Here is a 24,079-nt window from a genome sequence, read left to right as displayed (position 1 = left end):
GTTTATGACTGAAAAAAACACAGAGTTTTATAATTATATATATAAACTAATCCTAATTACAAGGTTTGTAGGATTACAAGGCTTGTAGTGAACAAGGATGAACAAGGTTGTAGTAGTAGAAGCAAGGTGGGTTCTCTCTCTAAGAATACTAGTTCTAAGGGAAGAGAAATCAGAACTAAAATTTTGCTTGAGATCTTTAAGGGACACCCCCCTTAAATAGGCAAAGCTTTGAGTAAACAATACTCGTGAACAGTAAAAGTTAATAGTAAAAGATAAATTGCTAAAAGCAATCTTGGTGTGACTAAAAGTCACGGGAAACTCAGAGAATCAACTTTTCAGAACATTACCATCAGGAGTGGAAATTAACAGTAAAAGTCCACTAGTAAACAGTGTAGCATTTGGCCTTTATGCAGGCTAGACAAATTAAACAGTGTAGCATTTGGCCTTTATGCAGGCTAGACAAATTAGCTCAATCTTCTCGAAGATCTGGAGTGTTATCTTCATCATGTCCAAACAGCTCCTGGTCATATGGGAAATAGGGGTTGTGAGCAACAGATTCTTCTAAGGAGGCTTTGGATTCTTCTTGATTAGCAATAACTTCTTCTGCCCATTTGAGTAAAGCTAGAAGAGCATCAGGATTCTTTCTCAAATTGTCAATAGAGGAGCTTTTATTCTGGACATTTTTGCTGGAAGAAGAAGAGGGAGCATCAGCAGGAGCAGGGGTTTGAACAGGGGAATGTTCTTTTGCCATGGGCAAAGCAGCAACAGATGAAGATTCTTTGGAAATAGAGGCAACAGCGGTAATAATACGTTGAGTGTGAGGGAATTTGCCCCACCATTTTACATACCAATGCCTAGAGAGAATATCACCATCTTTCTCATATTGCCATTTCAATATCCAAGGTATCTTATATTTTTTAACAAAATGGAGCAAAGCAGGAAATTTGGCTCCATAAGCATCACACCTATAACATTTCTTGAAACCGTCGAAAGCATCAAGCAATGGTACAGGAAATAACTCAGTAGTAGGACCAAATTGGGCCCACCAACGATTGAACCAAAGGGGCAAATCACCAGTGAAATTTTTGTCAAAGTTAACAAACCAGGAATGAGACATGTTTTCATTCTGGTGCAGTATGAATCTTGACCAAGCCATGATATAATCATAATATGAATAGGGAATGGGGGAACTTGGCATTGTTCTGGTAGATGTAAGAGAAGAGCCCCATTTTTCTTCAAAAATAAAATTGACCAAGTAAACACTGAGGTAAATAATTTTGGAAGTGTCTTTATGATCAGAAATGGTGTTAATAATAATAGATCTTTCATGGCGCAGAAGATCAGAATAATAATTTAAATTTTTTTCCCTATGTTCCGGAATCCAATGAAACTTCGGAGGGAAATAACTCTTAGCAAGTCTGAGAGGATCAAAAATAGAGGCTCTGTTGGGTTCAACATAAAACAGGTGTTGAAATATTGTTTTTTGATGTATTGAGGGGAACTTTTTGGAAAAACAGTTTTAATGGGCCGGTTAACAAGGGTTAAGGCATAAGGATCATAAGATGAAGCAAGAACAGTGGAGTAATTAATCCTAGGGATGGTTCCTAGGGTGGTGAAACGGTTGGTTATGTCAAGGGGAGAAGCAGGTTCTTGTTTAACAATTTGTTTAGAGGTTTCAATAGGAGGAATATCTTTTGGTCTTCTACTTGCCATTGTGACACTGCAGAAATTCACGGGTAAGGAAATCAGGGATAGAATTTTGAGATCCTTTAATATATTCAATATCAAAATCAAAAACGCTTAAAATAGCTTGCCATCTAGCGAAAATATGTTTTGAAGCAATATTTTCAACATCTATTTCAATAATATATTTAGCACTTTTGCAATCAATACGTAACAAAAATTTTTGGTTTAACAAATCACTTTGAAATTTTGAAATACATAGTACTATAGATAAAATCTCCTTTTTAATAGTACTATAATTTAACTGTGCATTGTTCCAAATACCAGAATAGAAACGAACAATTTGTTCAGATGACTCAGGAGAAACTCTTTGTTTTAGAATACCACCATAACCAACATCAGAGGCATCGGTCTCAAAAATTTTGAAAGCACCAATAGTAGGAATACCAAGACAAGGCAATGTCTTAACATGAGTTTTGATTTGTTTAACAATAGAAGTATGAACATCAGACCAAGGAGGAGGATTACTTTTTAACCGATCAAACAGAGGTTTGCATTGTTTCCTCATATCTTTGTAAAAATCTGCAACATAGTTTAATGACCCAAGAAATCTTTGGAGCTGTGTTTTGTCAATGATAACATCAGGAAACTTATCGGCAAACTGGATGGCTCTATCTATAGGACGAATCTGTCCTTCAGAGATATCATAGCCAAGAAAACGAACTTTGGTTTGGAATAGTTTAACCTTCTTGGCTAAGACAACAAGACCATTTCTTTTGATAGTATCTAGAAACGAATTCAAATGTTTCCAGTGTTCGTCAATAGAGCTAGAGTAAACAAGAACATCATCACTATAAACAATGGTGAAATGACTGAAGGAGTTAAAAATATCATTCATGATATTTTGAAACTCACTTGGGGCATTTTTAAGACCAAATGGCATAACATTCCACTCATAATGTCCAAAAGGAGTGGTGAAAGCAGTTTTGTATCTATCATTCTCATTAATCTGAATTTGCCAAAACCCAGATTTCATATCAAACTTGGAGAACACAACAACTTCATTCAGCCTATGGACAAGGTCATTCTTGTTGGGAATAGGATACCGAATCCATTCTAAAACCTTACTCAAGGGTTTGTAGTTAATGACAAATTTTGGGGTTCCTCTTTCAATCTTAGCATTTTTTGGACATAAAAGGCGGAACAAGACCAGGGAGACTTGCTATTCCTAATCAATTTTTTCTGCAACAAATCATGGATTTCTTTTTTGCAAAATTCAATAGTTTCAACATTCATTTGGATAGGACGAGCTTTAGTGGGAATATTTTTCTCATCAAAATCTTTGACATATAGCAAATCAACAATATGTTTCTTCCTATGCCAGAAAGCATTAGGAACATCGGAGCAAACATTAGCAATCAACATTTTTTGAAAATTATCAATTTTGGATTGCAACAATTTATCAGAAATTTGTTCAGCAATTTTCTTGTATCTAACTTCTTGCTGAAGAAATTGAAGATGTTTAATTTTAGCATGAATCATGCTTGAAGCAGTATTAGTATCAATATCAAACTTAGAAGCAAATTTGAACTTTACTTTTTGTCCAAAAGGATCAGTAGTAATTCCATCATGTTCAACAAGAAAAGGATATAAAGCATTTATAAAAGGCAAACCAAGAATCACTTTATCAGTCATATTTTTAACAAGAACAGAAGGAATCTTGAAACAAACATTAGCATGGCATACATGAGCATTATTCAATTCATACTTTATTTTCATCTAAGAACCATTAGCAGAAACCAATCTTTCAGTAGATTTTTCAAAGTATTTTGAAGGAATCAGTCCTTCTTGGATACAGTTCATGTCCACCCCTAAATCTATCATAGCAATAACAGTGAAATGATAATCAAGAGAAACAACAATTTTAACTTTTGTAAACCATTTTGGAGGAATTATTTTATTAATAAGAGCAAGTTGAGAAATAGTGACATCATCAGGAATACCTTTACCAGAAAGAAGAGCTTGTTGACAGGATTCATCTCCATTTTTATGCTCAAGTCCTTGTTTAAGATTATTTTTATCACTTTTAATATCTTTAAAATCATGTTTTAATTCGCTTATCTCTTGTTTAACAATATTAATTTCATGTTGTAAATCATTAACAGTTAGTTCTTTAGATTTCTTTTTATTAAATTTTTCCAAAGTTTTATCCTCTTTACTCTTGGTGAGAACATTGGTTCTAATAACATTGCAGCAAGAACCTCTACTACCAATATCAGAAGAATTATCAATATTTAGTATGTTAAATTTGTTTTTTAAATTACTAGGTTTTCTTTTACAATTTTTACTAAAGTGTCCAGATTTTCCACAGTTAACACGTCTCTTCTTAGCATAGAAATCATTAGGTTTAACAAAGTTATTTCTGTACTTTGATTGGTGTTTTAACAATTTTTTACCATTACACCTATTGGTACCAAGTTTTTTAATAGTGCTGAAAATATCTTCATAGGTTAAATTATCATAATCAATAGAATCATTTTTTCCCATTAACTCTTGTTTTACCTTATGAGCAAAGATAGGAGGCAGACTGTTAATAAACTTTTCTTTCCAATAAAACTTATGACAGTCTTTCCGGAGCATGACTCTGGAAATGAAAACATCTTGATACCATCTGTATTCAGACATAGTTGGACAACTCAAATTATTTAAATAATCATGAGATGAAATATTTGATGAAGTACCAACAAAGTGTTTGAGAATAGTATAGATCAAGATATTGACACCATTACAAACAATTCTTTCATCAAAAATAGGCAAACATTCATCATTCTTTTTAACAGCATGTTTAATAGACTCTTTGGATTCTGCAGTGATATATGAATCCCACCATCTACGAAGAGTACCATAAAACCAGTAACAAGCCAGTTAATAATATCAGGTTGACTAAGATCATGGTTATTTTGATAAGCAATACTAACCATAGACATGTGAATCATTTTAGCAACGATTTCCTGTTCAAACAAACCATCAATATTCCATTCATAAGGCTTATCAGCAGAGACAGAAAACTATGTTTGAAAAAATCGCTCTTCAAACTGCATATCAAGAGGAGTAGGTTTTGAATACCAGTTTTTAGTAAAAGACATGGGTTTGGTGTTTTTAACAAATCTTTTAATTTCTGGGAAATCATCATCAAAGATTCTTTTAGCAGGAACAGAAGAAACAATATCAGATTCTGTATTTTCTTCAAAAACAATTTCTTCTTTGGAAATAGTCCGAGCAACTGAAGTACTTGTAGAAGTACCCTCAGTTTTAACTTTTAAATCAGAAAGCATTTTCTCAACAATTTCAAGAGTCTTGGATTGAGAAGTTTTAAACATAACGTTTTTTCCTTGACTGGGTAAATCAATCAAAGGTTTCTCAGTTTTAACAGGAACAGATTTTTCAAAAAAAATTTCTTCAATACGGTCAAGCTGTTGACCAATAATATGCAAAGATTGATTAGTAAAATTGTTTTGTTCAATAAGACTAACAATAGGAGTTTGATCATCAGCAATTTTGAAAGGAGAGGCCTTCACTTCCTCTTTTGTCACTTCATCTTTCTTAATAGTTATCAAAATTGAATCAAGAGGAGGATGACTAGACCTAATAATGGTTTTATCAATCTTAACAAAATTTGATTTCTTTATCACATTTAGATGTTGTTTTGAAACCTCATTTTTTGAAACATAATGGTTTTTAAGAAAATCAAAAAACAAAATATGTTTTTTCAATTGATTCATCATTTCCAACCATTTTCTTTTAACACGGTCTTTTTCAGACTGAACAAAATTATTTTGGAAATATTTTCTCTTGGTTTTGTTTGTTGCAAGCATAAACTCATTGTACAAAGAATCCCAATCAATTTCAAAATCATCATTTAAAACAGTCAAAACTCTTAATTGATTTTGGTAAACAGGAGGATTTTCAATAGGAGAATCAAAATTAGATGGAGTAACAGAAACAATGTCTTCCTTATCTTCATTAACAGTTTTACTAAATGGAGTGGAAGTTTCAGGTTTAGTTGAATAGTAAACAGAGCTAATTTGGAATTTATCAATTGAAATACCTTTTAGCTTTAAATCAGAGGATGTTTCCAAATTCTTTTTCAAAAATTCATTGATCTCTCGATCTCTTTTTGAAATACTTTCAGATCCAGCAAAGGAATGTCTTCCTTCGTTTATCCTCAAAGGTGGATTGTTTTGAAAACTTATTTTAACAGTACCATCAAGATATTGTTGAATATGGGTGAGATCAAGCTCATCAAAAATGGGTTTAGCAGGAGGGGTTTCTTGTTCTAACAACCAATCATTAGGAAGTTTAACATCTTGCCATTGAATCATTTTTGGAACTTGGATTTTAACATCAAGAGTTGAACATTGAATTAACATGGTTTTACCTGAAGGTTCTCTAGGAATCATAGCACAAGGATTCATTTGAGTACCCATTAGTTTATAATAAATGCGGTAGATCAAAGCAAAAGGCTTACTACTCTCTTCCATGTGATAACCAGATGAAGCAATATTCAATGTCAAAGCTTTAACAATATTAGGATCATCCAAAGCAAGAATAAGATCAGAATAACAGTTAAAATAAACAAGACCATCATACATAGAAGCAGTGATCATACCAAGAATGCTATCTTTAAAAATCTTAAATCTAGCATCTCTTAAACACATGAGAACAGAAGCATTAATACCCTTTCGGGTGAGTGGTTTAATAGCAACTTGAACCATACCAATATGCAAATAACTGAATTTTATAGCAGCAAGGAAGTCATTAATATTCTTTTTAGTAAACAAACAGCATTTTTCATGAATTCTCGAAATAGAGAAAATTTGTTCAACAGTTCTAGCTTTGTAAGTAGAATGAAAAGCACTTTCAACAAAACTAGTTTTATAAATAGTTTTAGTATCAACTTTAGGAATAGTCCATTTACGAAAATCAGGGATCAACTCATTATCATCAATAGTGTGATCTTCTTCATTTACAATATCAGGAGGACAACTAGTCCTGGAGCTGATAGAGGAGTTGGATCTCCACAACTTATCCATACTATCCTAGGTTCAACACTCAGTTATCATGTTTTTCTCACAACCGTTGCATTTCGTAACACATACACTAACCAACCTTATACCTCTCATGCCCTACACGCCCTCTCTTGGCTCAAACGGGCCTTACAGCTAGGTTTTAGGACTTCACTTTACGACTAGGGTGGCGCCAACGACGGTAAGAAGGGAACACAACAACGGAATATCAGAGCCACTCTTTTCTGGCCGGTGGTAGTGTGGTTGTGTTCTTTGTCTCTTGTCCGTGTCTACCCGAACGCTTGATATTCCGTTGTTGTGTTCCCTTCTTACCGTCGTTGGCGCCACCCTAGTCGTAAAGTGAAGTCCTAAAACCTAGCTGTAAGGCCCGTTTGAGCCAAGAGAGGGCGTGTAGGGCATGAGAGGTATAAGGTTGGTTAGGGTATGTGTTATGAAATGCAACGGTTGTGAGAAAAACATGATAACTGAGTGTTGAACCTAGGATAGTATGGATAAGTTCTGGAGATCCAACTCCTCTATCAGCTCCAGGACTAGTTGTCCTCCTGATACTATAAATGAAGAAGATCACACTATTGATGATAATGAGTTGATCCCTGATTTTTGTAAATGGACTATTCCTAAAGTTGATACTAAAACTATTTATAAAACTAGTTTTGTTGAAAGTGCTTTTCATTCTGCTTACAAAGCTAGAACTGTTGAACAAATTTTCTCTATTTCGAGAATTCATGAAAAATGCTGTTTGTTTACTAAAAAGAATATTAATGACTTCTTTGCTGCTAAAAAATTCAGTTATTTGCATATTGGTATGGTTCAAGTTGCTATTAAACCACTCACTCGAAAGGGTATTAATGCTTCTGTTCTCATGTGTTTAAGAGATGCTAGATTTAAGATTTTTAAAGATAGCAATCTTGGTATGATCACTGCTTCTATGTATGATGGTCCTGTTTATTTTAACTATTATTCTGATCTTATTCTTGCTTTGGATGATCCTAATATTGTTAAAGCTTTGACATTGAATATTGCTTCATCTGGTTATCACATGGAAGAGGGTAGTAAGCCTTTTGCTTTGATCTACCGCATTTATTATAAACTAATGGGTACTCAAATGAATCCATGTGCTATGATTCCTAGAGAACCTTCAGGTAAAACCATGTTAATTCAATGTTCAACTCCTGATGCTAAAATCTAAGTTCCAAAAATGATTCAATGGCAAGATGTTAAACTTCCTAATGATTGGTTGTTAGAACAAGAAACCCCTCCTGCTAAACCCATTTTTGATGAGCTTGATCTCACCCATATTCAACAATATCTTGATGGTACTGTTAAAATAAGTTTTCAAAACAATCCACCTTTGAGGATAAACGAAGGAAGACATTCCTTTGTTGGATCTGAAAGTATTTCAAAAAGAGATCGAGAGATCAATGAATTTTTGAAAAAGAATTTGGAAACATCCTCTGATTTAAAGCTAAAAGGTATTTCAAGTGATAAATCCCAAATTAGCTCTATTTACTATTCAACTAAACCTGAAACTTCCATTCCATTTAGTAAAACTGTTAATGAAGATGAGGAAGACATTGTTTCTGTTACTCCATCTGATTTTGATTCTCCTATTGAAAATCCTCCTGTTTACCAAAATCAATTAAGAGTTTTGACTGTTTTAAATGATGATTTTGAAATTGATTGGGATTCTTTGTACAATGAGTTTATGCTTGCAACAAACAAAACCAAGAGAAAATATTTCCAAAATAATTTTACTCACTCTGATAAAGACCGTGTTAAAAGAAAATGGTTGGAAATGATGAATCAATTGAAAAAACATATTTTGTTTTTTGATTTTCTTGAAAACCATTATGTTCCAAATAATGAGGTTTCAAAACAACATTTATATGTGATAAAGAAATCAAATTTTGTTAAGATTGATAAAACCATTATTAGGTCTAGTCATCCTCCTCTTGATTCAATTTTGATAACTACTAAGAAAGATGAAGTGACAAAAGAGGAAGTGAAGGCCTCTCCTTTCAAAATTGCTGATGATCAAACTCCTATTGTTAGCCTTATTGAACAAAACAATTTTACTAATCAATCTTTGCATATTATTGGTCAACAGCTTGACCGTATTGAAGAAAAATTTGTTGAAAAATTTGTTTCTATTTCTGAAAAATCTATTTCTGTTAAAACTGAGAAACCTTTGATTGATTTACCCAGTCAAAGAGAAAAAGTTATGTTTAAAACTTCTCAGTCCAAGACTCTTGAAATTGTTGACAAAATGCTTTCTAATTTAAAGGTTAAAACTAAGGGTACTTCTACAAGTACTCCAACTGCTCGAACTATTTCCAAAAAAGAAATTATTTTTGAAGAAAATACAGATTCTGATACTGTTTCTTCTGTTTCTGCAAAAAGAATCTTTGATGATGATTTCCCAGAAATTAAAAGATTTGTTGGAAACCCCAAACCCATGTCTTTTACTAAAAACTGGTATTCAAAACCTACTCCTCCTGATATGCAGTTTGAAGAGAGATCCTTTCAAACACAGTTTTCTATTTCTGCTGATAAGCTTTATGAATGGAATATTGATGGTTTGTTTGAACAAGAAATCATTAATAAAATGAGTCACATGTCTATGGTTGGTATTGCTTATCAAAATAACCATGATCTTGATCAACCTGAAATTGTTAACTTGCTTCTTACTGGTTTTTCTGGTACTCTCCGTGAATGGTGTGATTCATACATCACTGAAGAATCCAAAGAGTCTATTAAACATGCTATTAAAAAGAATGATGAAAGTTTGCCTATTTTTTATGAAAGTATTGGTCGTGGTATTCCTGATGGCGTTAATACCTTGATTTATACTATCCTCAAACATTTTGTTGGTACTACATCCAATATTTCATCACGTGTTTCTGATTATTTGAATAATTTGAATTGTCCATGAAAGTTCGAAAACGTGTACCAATACACTTTTGAACGTTTAGACCCCCAAAAATTAACTTAACCAACACAAGCAATATGTCAAACAACAAGTGTGCGGAAACTTAACATATGCTATAATGTGAAATAGGTTAAACAACTATCTAAGCCATAACAAAATAAAACCACAGCAGATAAAATAAAGGCAAAGATAGAGAGGAAGGAAGATGCAAACACAAAGATAACACCCGATGTGTTATCGAAGAGGAAACCGAAGACCTCGGCGAAAAACCTCTCCGCCGCCCTCCAAGCGGTAATCAATCCACTAGAAAATACAGTTGGGATACAAGGACAGCAATAGACCCTCCAAGCCTAATCTACCCAGTGCACCTAAGCCCTCCAAGCTTCTTGCTCCAACGAGGTTGCGCCGAACCTTTTTCTTTTCTAGCTTCCCGGATTCCGCTACTAGACCGTAGCATCAACCAATGAATATTGGCTCCTTCCTAACTGCTTCCCAGAACTCCAAACGACTGTCTCACAGAGATGATGATGGTGAGAACCAGGTTTGGTATAATGCCTCTCAAGGATTTGACAATGGAGAGGAAGAGAGTTGAGGATTATGATGAGACTCTAAGGTAGGGATTGTGTGTGAAACAATCTTGTTTTTCTTTAGGGTTTCTCTCTCAAAATTCTCTCTGGAAGCTCTCGTTCAATCGTGGGTTAAAGGGGTATTTATACTGGAGTGGAGAGGAATGTGAAACGTCAGGTTTTGGCAAAACAGGGGTGACTCGCGGCTTGACCTCGCGGCTTGACCAAGTCGCGAGATCCAGTCGCGAGTTAACCGTATGGCCAGTTGTCCTGTTTTGTCCTGTAGTGCTCTAGCTAGCATGACTGTTCATCTTCCAGCATGCTTGGCACGTGTGCAGCTTCTGGCGGCTTGCAGCCGCGACACTCTGTTTTCTTGCACACTCTTGAGCAATCTTCACTCTATCTCACTCACTACCCTTACAACAAACCCACCTAGATACAGGGTTACTAAATGCTGAATTACAAGCAAATTTGGCACGGAATAAAGCCAATTAGATGGTTGAATAAATTCAACCTTACAGTCCAACTATGTTTGATTACAGATGGTATCAAGATGTTTTTACTTCCAGAGTGATGCTTCGGAAAGATTGTCATAAGCCTTATTGGAAAGAAAAGTTTATTGACGGTCTGCCTCCTATCTTTGCTCATAAGGTAAAACAAGAATTAATGGGTAAAAATGATTCTATTGACTATGATAATTTAACCTATGGTGATATTTTCAGTACTATTAAAAAACTTGGCATCAATATGTGTAATGATGAAAAATTGTTAAAACACCAATTAAAGAATAAAAGAAAAGCTAAATATGAAATGGGAAATTTTTGTGAACAATATGGTTTGCCTCCTATTGCTCCTTCTAGGCAAAAAAGTAAAAAAAAAAAACATGATAAAAACCATAAAAAATATAAAAAAAATACATAAATAACTTTGTTAAACGTAATGATTTCTATGATAAGAAGAAAAATGTTTCTAAAAAACATGTTAAACAAGGATCGGGTAAAGGTAAGTGCTTCAACTGTGGTAAACCTGGACACTTTAGTAAAGACTGTAAAGAAAAACCTGGTAAGTTGAAAAACAAGTTCAACATGTTAAAAATTGATGATAATGTGCAAGAAGAATTATTCAGAATCCTTGAATCAAACACCCCGTCTGATTCTTTGGAAGATGATTTTTCTTCTTCATCTGATTCTTGCTATCAATCTGCTAATGATTTTTCTGATTCTCCTAATATTAAAATTGGTTGTAGAGATTCATGTTGCAATGTTATTAATGCTTTCACCAAGAGTGAAGAAGATGAAAAATTAATAATTCAGCTAATAAATCAAATTCAAAACCCTGAACTCTAGAAAGAATATTTGGATAGATTTAAGAAAAACTTGATAAGAGATGAAATTGGTAAAAAACCAAAATCAACCATAAGTTTTGAAGAAACTTTGGAAAGATTTAATAAAAAGAAATCTAAAGAACTAACTGTTAATGATCTCCAAAATGAAATTCATATTGTTAAACAAGAGATAAATGAATTAAAACATGAATTTAAAAGCATGAAAAGCGATAACCATAATCTCAAACAAGAATTGACAATGCTAAAACTTGATAAAGATCTTAATAAATCCAGTAACGAACAAAATGAGCACAGTGATGGAGATGATTCCAGTCAACAAGCTCTTCTTTCTGATAAAGGTACTCCTGATACTTTCACTGATCCCCAACTTGCTTTTGTTAATAAATTATTTCCTCCAAAATGGTTTACAAAAGTTAAAATTATTGTTTCTCCTGATTATCATTTCACTGTTATTGCTATGATTGATTCTGGTGCAGATATGAACTGTATCCAAGAAGGATTAATTCCATCAAAATATTTTGAGAAATCTACTGAAAGATTGGTTTCTGCTAATGGTTCTCAAATGAAAATTAAATATGAATTGAATAATGCTCAGGTGTGCCATGATAATGTTTGTTTCAAGATTCCTTCTGTTCTTGTCAAAAATATGACTGATAAAGTGATTCTTGGTCTGCCATTTATTAATGCTTTGTATCCCTTTCTTGTTGAACATGATGGAATTACTACTAATCCATTTGGACAGAAAGTAAAATTCAAATTTGCTTCAAAGTTTGAAATTGATATTGATAATCTGTCTTATAAGAAAGACTCTCCCATGAATGAATTTGTTCAAGAACTAATGATGAATTCTTACCAATATTTCTCTGATGATTTTAAAGGTAATTTTCACAATACCAAAATGTTAAATACTATCCATTATCCTAACATTATCAATGATTCTTTGCAGGAATCGGACAATGATGCGTGGATAAATACCACTAATAAGTGGGATAATAATAATATTCACATCTATACCACTAGTAAGTGGATTATTATGGAAAAGAAAAACAAGGGAAAAGCTCCCGCATAGAACTACTCTCAAACCAAAGGGTTCCCAGCGGGACGACCTTTTAAAATGCATAAAGGCGCATCTTCTGGTGTAAAACCCAGTGGATCAACATCCCTTCAAGGAGATGTCCCGGCAGAGGTGACATACTCTAATGGTGATATATTAATTGCTTTACAGGAAGTTTTGTCAAAAAATCTACAATTCCACAATGGAACCTATTCAGAATTACCAGATTCTATTAAATTCATTCTTGATAACCTTCAGTTTGCTTTTACCAAAAACCACGGTAATGTTTTTCACAAAACCCTTAGAGCCCTTGAAATCCACCTTGTTAACCTTACTGCTCAAAACGAGATTTATATGAGCCATTATGGTAACCTTATTCTAGAAAATGACCTTGCTTCAAATATTGACTTTGTTCCAGAAAATAACCTTGTTTCAACAAATGAGGCTCTTGTGAGCCGTCTTAAAGCCTACACTGGTCAACTCTTTGGCAAAGAGGAAATCCATTCGATGGATAAAGAGACCATAATGGGCACTAATTATGCTAAATTGAGTCTTAAGACCCAATCCATGCTAAGAAGTGTTGTTGCCAACTTGCCTTCAGATTTACAATCTCGTATTCTGGATTGCAAGGCTATGTTTAGGTCTTTTGACCTATGGTCTAAGTATTTCAGAAAACTTGTTACTGCCACTATTCCTAACCCTAATGAAATAGACGAAGGTGATAATGTCTTTATTCAGCTTGAATGGGAAGATCACTTTGGGAGCAGTCTCAGAGTATATGAAAAGAAACATCTATTTCCTGGTCTCCTTATTAATTTTGATGATGGTTCATATTTCACTAATGAAGATTCAGATGATAGTGATGATGATGATCCTAATTCTAGCTGGCTTTCCCAAATGTTTGAATACGGCTTTGTTAGATTCGTAAAGTTAACAAGCCATAAACAGGCCAGTCAACTTCCACAGATCATTCAGAATGCCATTAAAGGGTTTGAAAACTCTTCCACTAGACCTTTTGTTACTATTAGATGCTGGAGCACTCTGCCAAAATGGGAAAGAAATAACTGGATGAATGTTAACCCCTCAAAGCATCTCATTCTCATTAATGGTTATACTCACCAAGGGCCATGGTTCAAGGGAAATTCTCAATTGTCCTTTAAAGATCCTTTTGGTCTTGCAAAATGCTGGAGAAATTATTTTAATAATCAAATTCGTGAAGTTGCTCATGATCTATGGAAAAATTATCATTTCATAGGAAGCACAGGTAGAATTGCAGTTTTTGGTCCCAAACCCTATGCTGATGCCTTTGTTCACCTACAAACAAAAGATCATCCTAATCTAAACAGTCTTCTTATCCCAGGAAAAACTCCAAAGTTTGAGCCAATTTTATATTGCGGATTCTATAATAAGTATGCTATTTACCATGAGCATGTATGTAATTCTCCACAAGGTCCTTTTGATCCTTTTGATGGTTATCCCTCCAATGCTCCCTCTACCGATTGATGAGGTCACTACTATTTCGAGACTGGTGTTACTTTATTTGTCTGGCTTGCACAACAGCCAAGATATTTTATTGTCCTTCACAAATATGTTGCGGAAAATCCGGTACTGATTCATAATACTCCAGATTTTGCGGAAGATTTTGATTCTCTTATTTTTCTAGCCTGCACAATGGCCAATGCTCCAATATTTACTATTGCTAGAAGTTGGTTTTCCACTATTATAATGCTTCCAAAGGATCCCAAAGATTAATGTTCACGTGAAGACAACAAAATGCATGCCTATTAGTTCCTTTTGTTGGCTTCTTTCTTATTGGCTTCTTTTGTCTTTAAAGGACACCAATAATGAGGCCTTGTTCCTACACTTATAGGGCTATTGCTGATCACTACGGAGGATTCCCATAATCTTGTAGGATTCCTCACAAGATTGGGTCAAAAAAGAGGAGAAACTCCATTTTTTACTATTCAGTCACTATTCACCTGTCACTATTCATCTGTCACTATTCACTGTTACTGTTCATAACACTGTTCACTCCGAATTTTGCCTATTTAAGGGGGGTTGTCCCTTATGTTTTGAGGTTTTTTCTAAGCAAAATTTTAGTTCTGATTTCTCTTTCCTTAGAACTAGCCTTCTTAGGGAGAGAACCCACCTTGCTTCTGCTACTACAACCTTGTTCATCCTTGTTCACTACAAGCCTTGTAATCCTACAAACCTTGTAACTAGGACTAGTTCAAGCTTTGTAACTGTTAACCTGTAACTGTTGAGATCTTGTATTCACTACTACTACTGTAAATGTTTATCCTACTTTCAATAAGAAGTATTTTCAGTTCTATGTTCATTACTTTACTTGTTGCTACCACCACCTTGGACGGATTACCGCCATACCGGATGGTTCTAAATTGCTTTCATTTATTTTGAACTATTGTTCTTATTTACTTTGAATTATTTTGATATATACTGCTTGGCTGGTTCTACCGCCTTATTATTGTTCTTATCTTCAAGTTATTTACTTTCAAGCTATTTACTTTCAAGTTCTTTACATTATCTTCACTACAATATTACTGTGCTTCCGTCTCTTTCCATCAGCAGTGCGTCCCCTTCCCCCTTGTCCGTGTAGTGGGTATTTGGAGAACACGTGAAACACGTGAGGTACAAATCATTTTGTCCACATGGAAAAATTAATAAGAATTTGAAAATGCACGTGTGAATGTAGTGGCGGAAATAGGGGGCCGCAGGGCCATGGCCCATAGTTTTTAAATTTTCCATTAACAGGAGAAGAAAATTATGAATAATCTAAAATGTTACTTATCTAGCTTTCCTAAGATTTTGAGGAGAAAAAATTATAGGAATAGTACTAGGTGGTTAGTAGTTATTGGAATTTCGGGTAATTTCGGTCTATTTTGAGTGTTTCGGGTCGTTTCGATAAATATTTGCCGAAATTCAAGATTTCACTTGCATGAAGTTTGTACTTAAAAAAAAAAAAAAAAAAAAATTCTTAAAAACTAAACAAATCTGTATGTACACCTACAAACCTCAAAAAGGGAAAAATGAAAAAGAAAATAAATGAACAAACGTACCTGTATAGCTAACAAAAAAAAAAAATTGTGGTGAGAAATTTGAGAGTGAGAATTGGAGAATAGGCATTGGTACTGAACTACTGATAGAAGATGAAGAAAAGTGATACTGTGATAAACTCATAAAAGTGAAGATGAAGATGAAGATGTGTTGAAATTCAGAAGTGGGTAGTGTAGAAATCGAGAGGACAGGACAAATCACAGAAGACGCGTGTGGATAAGAAAAAACAAGAGAAAAAAATATATATAAATGAAAAGAGAGTAAGATATAGCTGGTGAGGAAAAAATAATAATAAAAATGTTGGAAATAAGTTTGTCTTGGGCAGTGTACTTAGTCGAAGGAATAAAGCCACTGGCCTAGCTTATTTCAATTTTGGCATTTTGTTGCATTGAAAGAATTAACGTGTATTTTAATTAAAATAATAGTAATTTAAGACTTGTGAGTTATATTAGATTAATTTTAAAACAAAATTTTTTATAAATATATGAAAATATAAATTTTAAGGTTTTTAAAAAGTAATAGGATATGAAATTATATATATATATATATATTTTTTTTTTTTTTGAACCCAAAATGCCCTGAAACGGTATGCCGAAATTGGCTGGTACTGAAATATTCCCTTCTACTGAACAAACTGAAATGGTATCCAGAATGGTATTCATAACATTGGTTGTTGGTTCTAATTTGAACTTGTCATTGAAATTATTTTTTTGCCTTACCATTAACAACATGTAACAACTTGCCATTTAGGATTTGTTGTGAAAATGTTATGGACATAGCATTTCTTGATTAATTCCTCCCAAAATCCATTTTGGCGGTCTCTTTAAAATTTTAAAATGCAAAAAAAACCCCTTAAAAATAGCATTTAACCTAGGGGTGTCACGGTAACCCGTAAACCGACCCACCCGCCCAAACCGTCCGAGCTGACCCAAAAACTGGTCGACCCGACGCCAGTGATGGTCAGAGACGGGTCTCTGCCCCTAAAAACCAACTGACGCAGGTCGGATAGCGCGTGGGTTTTCTTCTTCAAAACCCGATATACCTGATCCGACCAAGGAAACCCATGAAAGAAGGCCAGAGTTATGTAGATCCGTTTAGATTCATCAATATTCCGGTGAAGGTTTGGTAGTTTTTAGTTAGATCCGGTGAAGATCTAGGTTTTATTCCTTAGATCCGACGGTGAGATGAAGATTGTGCTTCGATTTTCACTTTAGATCCAGCGATAGAGATGATTTTTTTCGCTCAAATCTGAGCTTGATGTGATGGTTTTTGCTTCGATTTTTGCTTAGATCTGGTGATTTTTGCTCAAATCTGGGTTTAATTTGGTGATTTTGAGCTTCGATCCGGCGAAGATTTGGTGCTTGTGCTTCGATTTTCACTTAGATCCAACGATAGAGATAAATTTTTCGCTCAAATCTGAGCTTCATGTGATGTTTTTGCTTCGATTTTTGCTTAGATCTGTGATTTTCGCTCAAATCTGGGCTTGATGGGTTGATTTTGAGCTTCGATCTAGCGAAAATCCGGTGACTGTAACTTAGTACGAGGCCGACCGACCCAACCGTTGTCCACCGGAGTCCGATTCGACTCGACCCAAGGTCGTCTGCGGTCGGCAGCGGGTCGTTCAGCCGTTCACCTGATGTAAGCGGGTCGGTTGCAGGTTGGGCATAAACCCGACCCGGACCGACCCGTGGACACCCCTAATTTAACCCATTATTTGGCCTATAATCTCTCAAAATTCAATTAGAGAAACAACTTTACCAAATTCCATGTCACTAAAAAAATGAACCCAAATTTGTTTAGATCTCATGTTCAATGTAAATCAAGACCTTTTCATCCAAGTAAAAAGGGAAAAAAAATTAAAACCATTCTCAATATTTCACTCAAAAATTATCCTCCTTAGACCTCTGAAATTGAAAGCATGCTAAAACTGTGCAAAATTAATATAGTCTCGTTGTGTGGCTCAATTCTTTGTCATTGTGTTGCTCGAACTAGCCTCGATTTTGTGCAAATCCACCCTGGCCCTTGTTGTTTGTTCAGCTCCTCTCTCTTTATGCTAATTGAGTAGTTCTGGCGACACAACTATTTGCACAACTTTGTACACAACTTGCCCACATGGCGAGTTGTGCACAAAGTTGTGTAAATAGTTGTGTCACCAAAATTTTCCATGCTAATTTGCACTGAGTATTGAGAATGCTTTTGATTGTAGTTGGTTGGTGATAATATTTAAGTTCTTGTTCTTAGCAAGTGGCTTACAGTTGGTTTGCACTATTGGCTTAGAAAATTGATAAAATATAATTTTGATGAGACCATTCAAATGATATTGTAAAACCCAACTTCTACTATTTTTTATATTTATAATCAACTTCTACTGTACAGTTAACTTCTACTATTTTATTTTATATTAAGTTTATAGATTGTTTAGGTTTTTTTCTTTTACAGTACATGTTATATAGTTTATTCACTTTATTGTTTACATTTTCTTTAAAAAAATATATAACTAAATTATAAATTATAAGTTTAAGTTTTTAAAGTATGGGTAATTTATGAGGAAATCATTCACAATTGTTATATCTTTTAAAAGAAAATATGTTTAAGATTAAGATGTTACTACTCAATATAGAAGTAAGGATAAGCAATGAATTTTTTAGCTATAGTTTTAGCTATGTAAATCAAAAAAGAGTTAAAAAAAAATTGAGTTCAAAATCAATTTTAGCATTGTGAAAGAACGTAGAGCACAACGATGTTGAGTTATAGTTTGTTTTTTTTTTTTTTAATTTTAAGAATCTTATTATATTTAGCTTGGCCCCCTGTAAAAAATTCATGGCTCCACCACTATGCAAATGTAAAACACAAAGAGACTAGACATACATGAGCCATGAGTGTAGAAATGGTCCCCACTCTAAGATTCCTTAAATTGATAGAATGGAAGACGACAATGACACGACTTAAATCCAATAGTTTGAATTGAATACTATTTAAAATACATATATATATATATATACACACACATTAATTTTTTTTTCTATGTGTTCATTTAAGAAAAATTTATTTAGTATTTTACTTTAAAAAAAATTGTTGAAAGTGATCAAAGCTAAAAGTTAATTAAAGTGAATTGTCTGATTTTTTTTTTTTTTTTAGAAAGACTCTAGCAAAAAAAGTTAGGTGAGACTTGCAAATAGTTCCAAAACAAGTTGGAAAATAAGCTACCAAAGCAAAAGCAAAAAGATAATAATAATAATAAAAGCTCCTTTATCATGGGATTCACAAACCATATAAAAAGAAAAATGTTAGAAATACAAATTTTTTTAAAAAAAAATTACAAACTGCTAATGTGGTAGAGATCCAAATTCAACTTATTAATTCTGGCAAATTTGTTTTTGCTACACATGAATTCAACTTTGAAATTATTGATGTCAAAAAATGTAACAACATTTTATTTTCCCTTAATATATGGAAAAATAATAATTTGCACATAATCAATCTAATTTATGAAATAGGAGAATGTCTGACTTACACCAAATGGAAATTTTCTTCTCCCATATGTTATTCTTGTAAAATTCTCTAATATAAAACCTAATTCACTTCTTAATTTCTTATTAAAGACATAAATTTTTCATTTAAAATTCTATACATAATATACCAAGCATTATTTATTTAATTTTTTAAAATATACTAGTTTGTAACTTCATGCATACATATGTGTATCTTTTAAGAATAATCAAAATTAGATACATATTATTATTATTATTTTTTTATCTTAGATGGATTCTGTAAATATTTGTTTTTGACTTTTTCACAACCCTTGAAAATCTTATAAGAATATCATTTGATAGAGAATACAAATTATTCATTCTTGATTGTTATTATTAATTTTTAGACAGCTCATTATTTTGTTAATGGCCAATTTATATACTTCATCTTTAATTTTTAACATAATTAATTTTTTTTGACGCAATAATTTTTTTTTTTGGGGTAATATTAAAGCCTACTTTAAAATTTTAAATACTTCAAACATCATTCTAGACTAAAATTTCTTAGGAACCAAAGGGTTTTGAGTTGAATAATGTTAATTAGCTTTCAAATTGGCCATCTCAGTGATCTCAGCTCCATTAAAAGATACTTATCTTTTATCTTTTTTGGATTTTCTTCTTTTAGACGAGAAAAAAAAAATACATATGGACAATTTTAACTAATTTGTTGAGAATTCATAACCAACCTCAAAATTGTTGTTGTTGTTGTTGTTGTTATTTTAGATATAAGACCATGTTTGGTATAATTATGTAATAAATATTGTAATAAAATGATTAACATGTTTGTATTAACTATTCAGTTATTTGATCACATTTTTATTAGAATGAATAGTTATTCTTTAGTAATTAAGGAATAACTATTATTTTCTAAAATTATTGTAGTAGCTATTCCTAATAACAACTTTTAAAATTAATATATGTCAAAAAATATAAACTTTCCATATATATCATATTTTACAAAAAATTTACATGTAACAACCAAACTTATGAACATGAATAGTTATTACATTACATCTTTTATACCCTTTTTTTCAAAAGAAAAAAAAAATCTTTTATTCAGAGAATAAAAATAATTATTATTCTTAACTTAATCACCATTTAGCATATTAAAAGTGTTTGACCTATCTCATTGGAAAGACAAACTCCTACCTACAATTTTTTTTTGCCAATTCTACAAGAGAGTTTGAACTTTCCTTTTTATTAAGGAAATTATGGACCCTAGGATCCAAATGATCGGTCATGTATATATCTCCTGAACATGCATTTTCATCACCAGTTGATTACAGCAAGAAGACGACATCTTAATTGTCAACCAACATGAGTTTGTCATTATTATCATCAAATGAAGACTCTTTAATCATTACTACTAGCTAGAAACAAAGTATTGGTTGCCTATCAACATTGTTAATGGGAATGCTAATACTCTGTTATCAACCTTAAGACTGGTCCAATAAATGACAAATTTGTGACCAGACAACTTAGTATCTGGCCCCTATGAAAAGAAAAACTTAGGGTGTGTTTGGATAGAACTTATTTTGCTGAAACTGAAAACTGAAAACTGAAAACTGAAAACACTGTAGCAAAATAATTTTTAAATGTGTGAATAGTGCCGTGGGACCCATTTTTAATGAAAAAGTTGATAAAAAATGAAATTTGTGGGTCCGTAAACAGTGCACGAATGCACTGTTCACTTAAAATTGGTCAAATGTTGCGGTTACTGTTCATGTACAGTACATGAACAGTAACCGCAACATTTGACCAATTTTAAGTGAACATTGCATTCGTGCACTGTTCACGGACCCACAAATTTTATTTTTTATCAACTTTTTCATTAAAAATGGGTCCCACGGCACTATTCACACATTTAAAAATTATTTTGCTACAGTATTTTCAGTTTTCAGTTTTCAGTTTCAGCAAAATAAGTTCTATCCAAACACACCCTGAGTGTATATATATATGGTCCACATTATTTAAGTCACCATTTGATAGACAATACAATCTATCAAAAAATATCTTAGATAGTTCAAAGAATGAAAGAAGTTAGCAATTTTAGGATAATAAATTCGATTAAATGTATAGCCTGGAGCACTGTTGTCACATTTATTTAAAATTATTTTTATACTTGTATAATGAAAGTTACATTAAGTTTTGATCTAAAGGCTTGAGTGAATTTTTTTTTTTTTTTTTTTGAAAAGGTCAGACTCAGTGTACATGATAATTTAAATGTTGATTTCTGAACTTGAACTCTAAATTAGAGTCCTATTAAAATCATTAAAAACCTTGAAATATTTAACTTGCAAATTAACATTTACAAATCGATATTTTTGTGATGATTTGTGTCGAAACAAACACAAACACCAGTCGCTTATACATTTATGGCACAGTATTCCGGCATTCAAAAAACATTAATAACGTACTCGTGCTAATTTCTTCGCTTGTTTTTCTATACTATTTTTAATTCTGCTTGACAGTGATTTTAAAGGTAGACAAGGAATCAGTAAAAGACAAAACCTGGATTGATAAACTTTTGTAGTGACCTCATATCATTTAATAGAATAATAGTGAAATAAAGATTAAATCATATATTTGATCCTTCAATTTTTAACCGTTGTTTCAATATCCTTATTTTCTTTTAGTATTTCATTTTAGTCTTTATACTTTTAAAAATATTTGAAAAATGTTCTTACATTGAGTGATAGATAGAAAATGCTATTGTGGCAAATGAAATTCATGTAAATTATATACCAATTCAGTACAAGGCCCTTAGCACATGTCAAGAAATTTAAATTAAGGGGGATAATTATTTTATATGTCTTATTGTTACACATGTGAGTAAAAGTCCCACATAGAAGAAAAAAAAAAGAGTTGGAAACTTAATATAACAAAACTAGGACTAAACTCACAGGCTTAAATTTTTTTGGTTAAGTAGTATTTCTATATGTTATATTAAAACCTCAATTAGCTGCTACTATTTAGCTGCTGAGGTTTTTTTGTGAAAGAACAAAATTAATTTTTGTTTAGAATTTTTTAAAAGTCAGGATTGTTTATTTTGGATAAAAAATTGGTTGATTGGGCTTAATTTTTTTTAGTTTTACTATTGATAATTTTTGTTGTTGAACAATTTTTTTTTTTTTTTTTTTTTTGCTTGTATATTTTGTTTTAGATTTTAGACTCATAAATTTTTTTATGGTCACTGAAATGAGAAAAATGCTAGAGTTACAAATTTTTTTATAAATTGTTGATGTGATAAGTGGTTATTGGTAAGTAAAAAATTATTATAATTGGTGGGCCTATATGCGAACCAATAAAAATTTATTACCAAAATAATTTGTAAAATTGTTGTAAAAAAGTTTGTTAGTATAGCATTACTCTTAAAAGAATCAATGATATTATTTAAGGGGTGCAAAATGTAACTTTTTAGGGAGGGTCATTGCCCCCCTGTTTAACAATGGCTCTGTCCCTATGTATCCATCACCACATATGGGAACTCATCCAACAATGTCTTGAATCAATGTCGAGCTCCCATTCCATATTCTCTGCTCACACCTCTAGGTTTTGGATTGCCTTGCTCTTTGGACTTTGGTAATACCGGCATTCAGATGATTAGTCCATCAATTCAAGTTGGAATTACATTAGGGAGACAAAAATTTTCATGACATTTTTTATGAAAAATTTGTGTCACTAAATATATTTAAAATGAAATATATCTTATACTTGATTTTTTTTTTTTTTTTTTAATTGTAGAATCTGTATATCAAGAGGATTCAGAAAGTTAGTTATTGTTTTTTTTCCAGTCAAAAATACATCTAACGTAATTAACCAACAACTTAAAAATGGGGTTAAAATAGTAAACTGGAAAAAGAAAGTTAGTTTTTTTTTTAATGTCAAAAATACCCCTACCTAAAACATAAAAATGGGGTTAAAATAGTAAATTGAAAAAAATAATAAATTCATACTTCTACGTTGAAGTGTCTTCCTGCTTCTAATAAACTCCTACTTTTACATCGATTTAAATTCTTACTTCTACTCACTAACTCCCTACAAAATAGGATTACTCTTTTGTTAGTTTTAAAACTCCTCCAATTTACAAAACTCACCCCACGTATTCTTTTTTTTTTTTTTTTTTTTTTTTACTTCATCACAATGTATTTGTTTCTTCTGTCCTCTTTTTTTTTTCAATTTTAAAAAAAAAATCATTACACCTTTAGGTTTTTTTTTTTTTTTTTTTTTTTGTGATTGAAAAAAGTAGAAATCTCAAATTATAATAAATGCAAATTATTAATTTTTACCCAAAAAATAGAAGAGCTTCTGAGCATGCGCGTGCTCAGAGGCTAGTATCTTATATTTGAGTTGATAATATTTTTTGTCAATGACATTTATCATCTATATTATAATTGTAAAATGAAGTATGTCTTATACTTGAGTTTTGGTTTTTGTATAAAAACCCCAATTTCATTAGCCAATAAGAAGAGGAACATCTTTCCTCAATTGCTAAGAAACAGCAAGATGAAGAGGGTTTTTTTTTTTTTTTTTTTTTTTTTTTTATGAGATCCAAAAAAACTTATGAAAAGCAATAAGTTTAGTGAAGGCATATGCTTCGAGAAAAAAGTATATCTTCCATCCAATGAATAAGACTAATAAATATATATATATATATATATATAGAGAGAGAGAGAGAGAGAGAGAGAGAGAGAGAGAGAGAGAGAGAGAGAGAGAGAGTTTAGAGAGAATTCAATTAGATTCTACAATTAAAGTCCAATTTTGCGTCATGTGTCCTAAATTATTTATTTTCAGAAAGAGTCTTATTTCT

Source organism: Quercus robur, chromosome 1 (genome assembly GCF_932294415.1).
Source record: "Quercus robur chromosome 1, dhQueRobu3.1, whole genome shotgun sequence".
NCBI lineage: Eukaryota > Viridiplantae > Streptophyta > Magnoliopsida > Fagales > Fagaceae > Quercus > Quercus robur.
The sequence above is the reverse complement of the archived record's forward strand: the minus strand, read 5'-3'. Positions refer to the sequence as shown.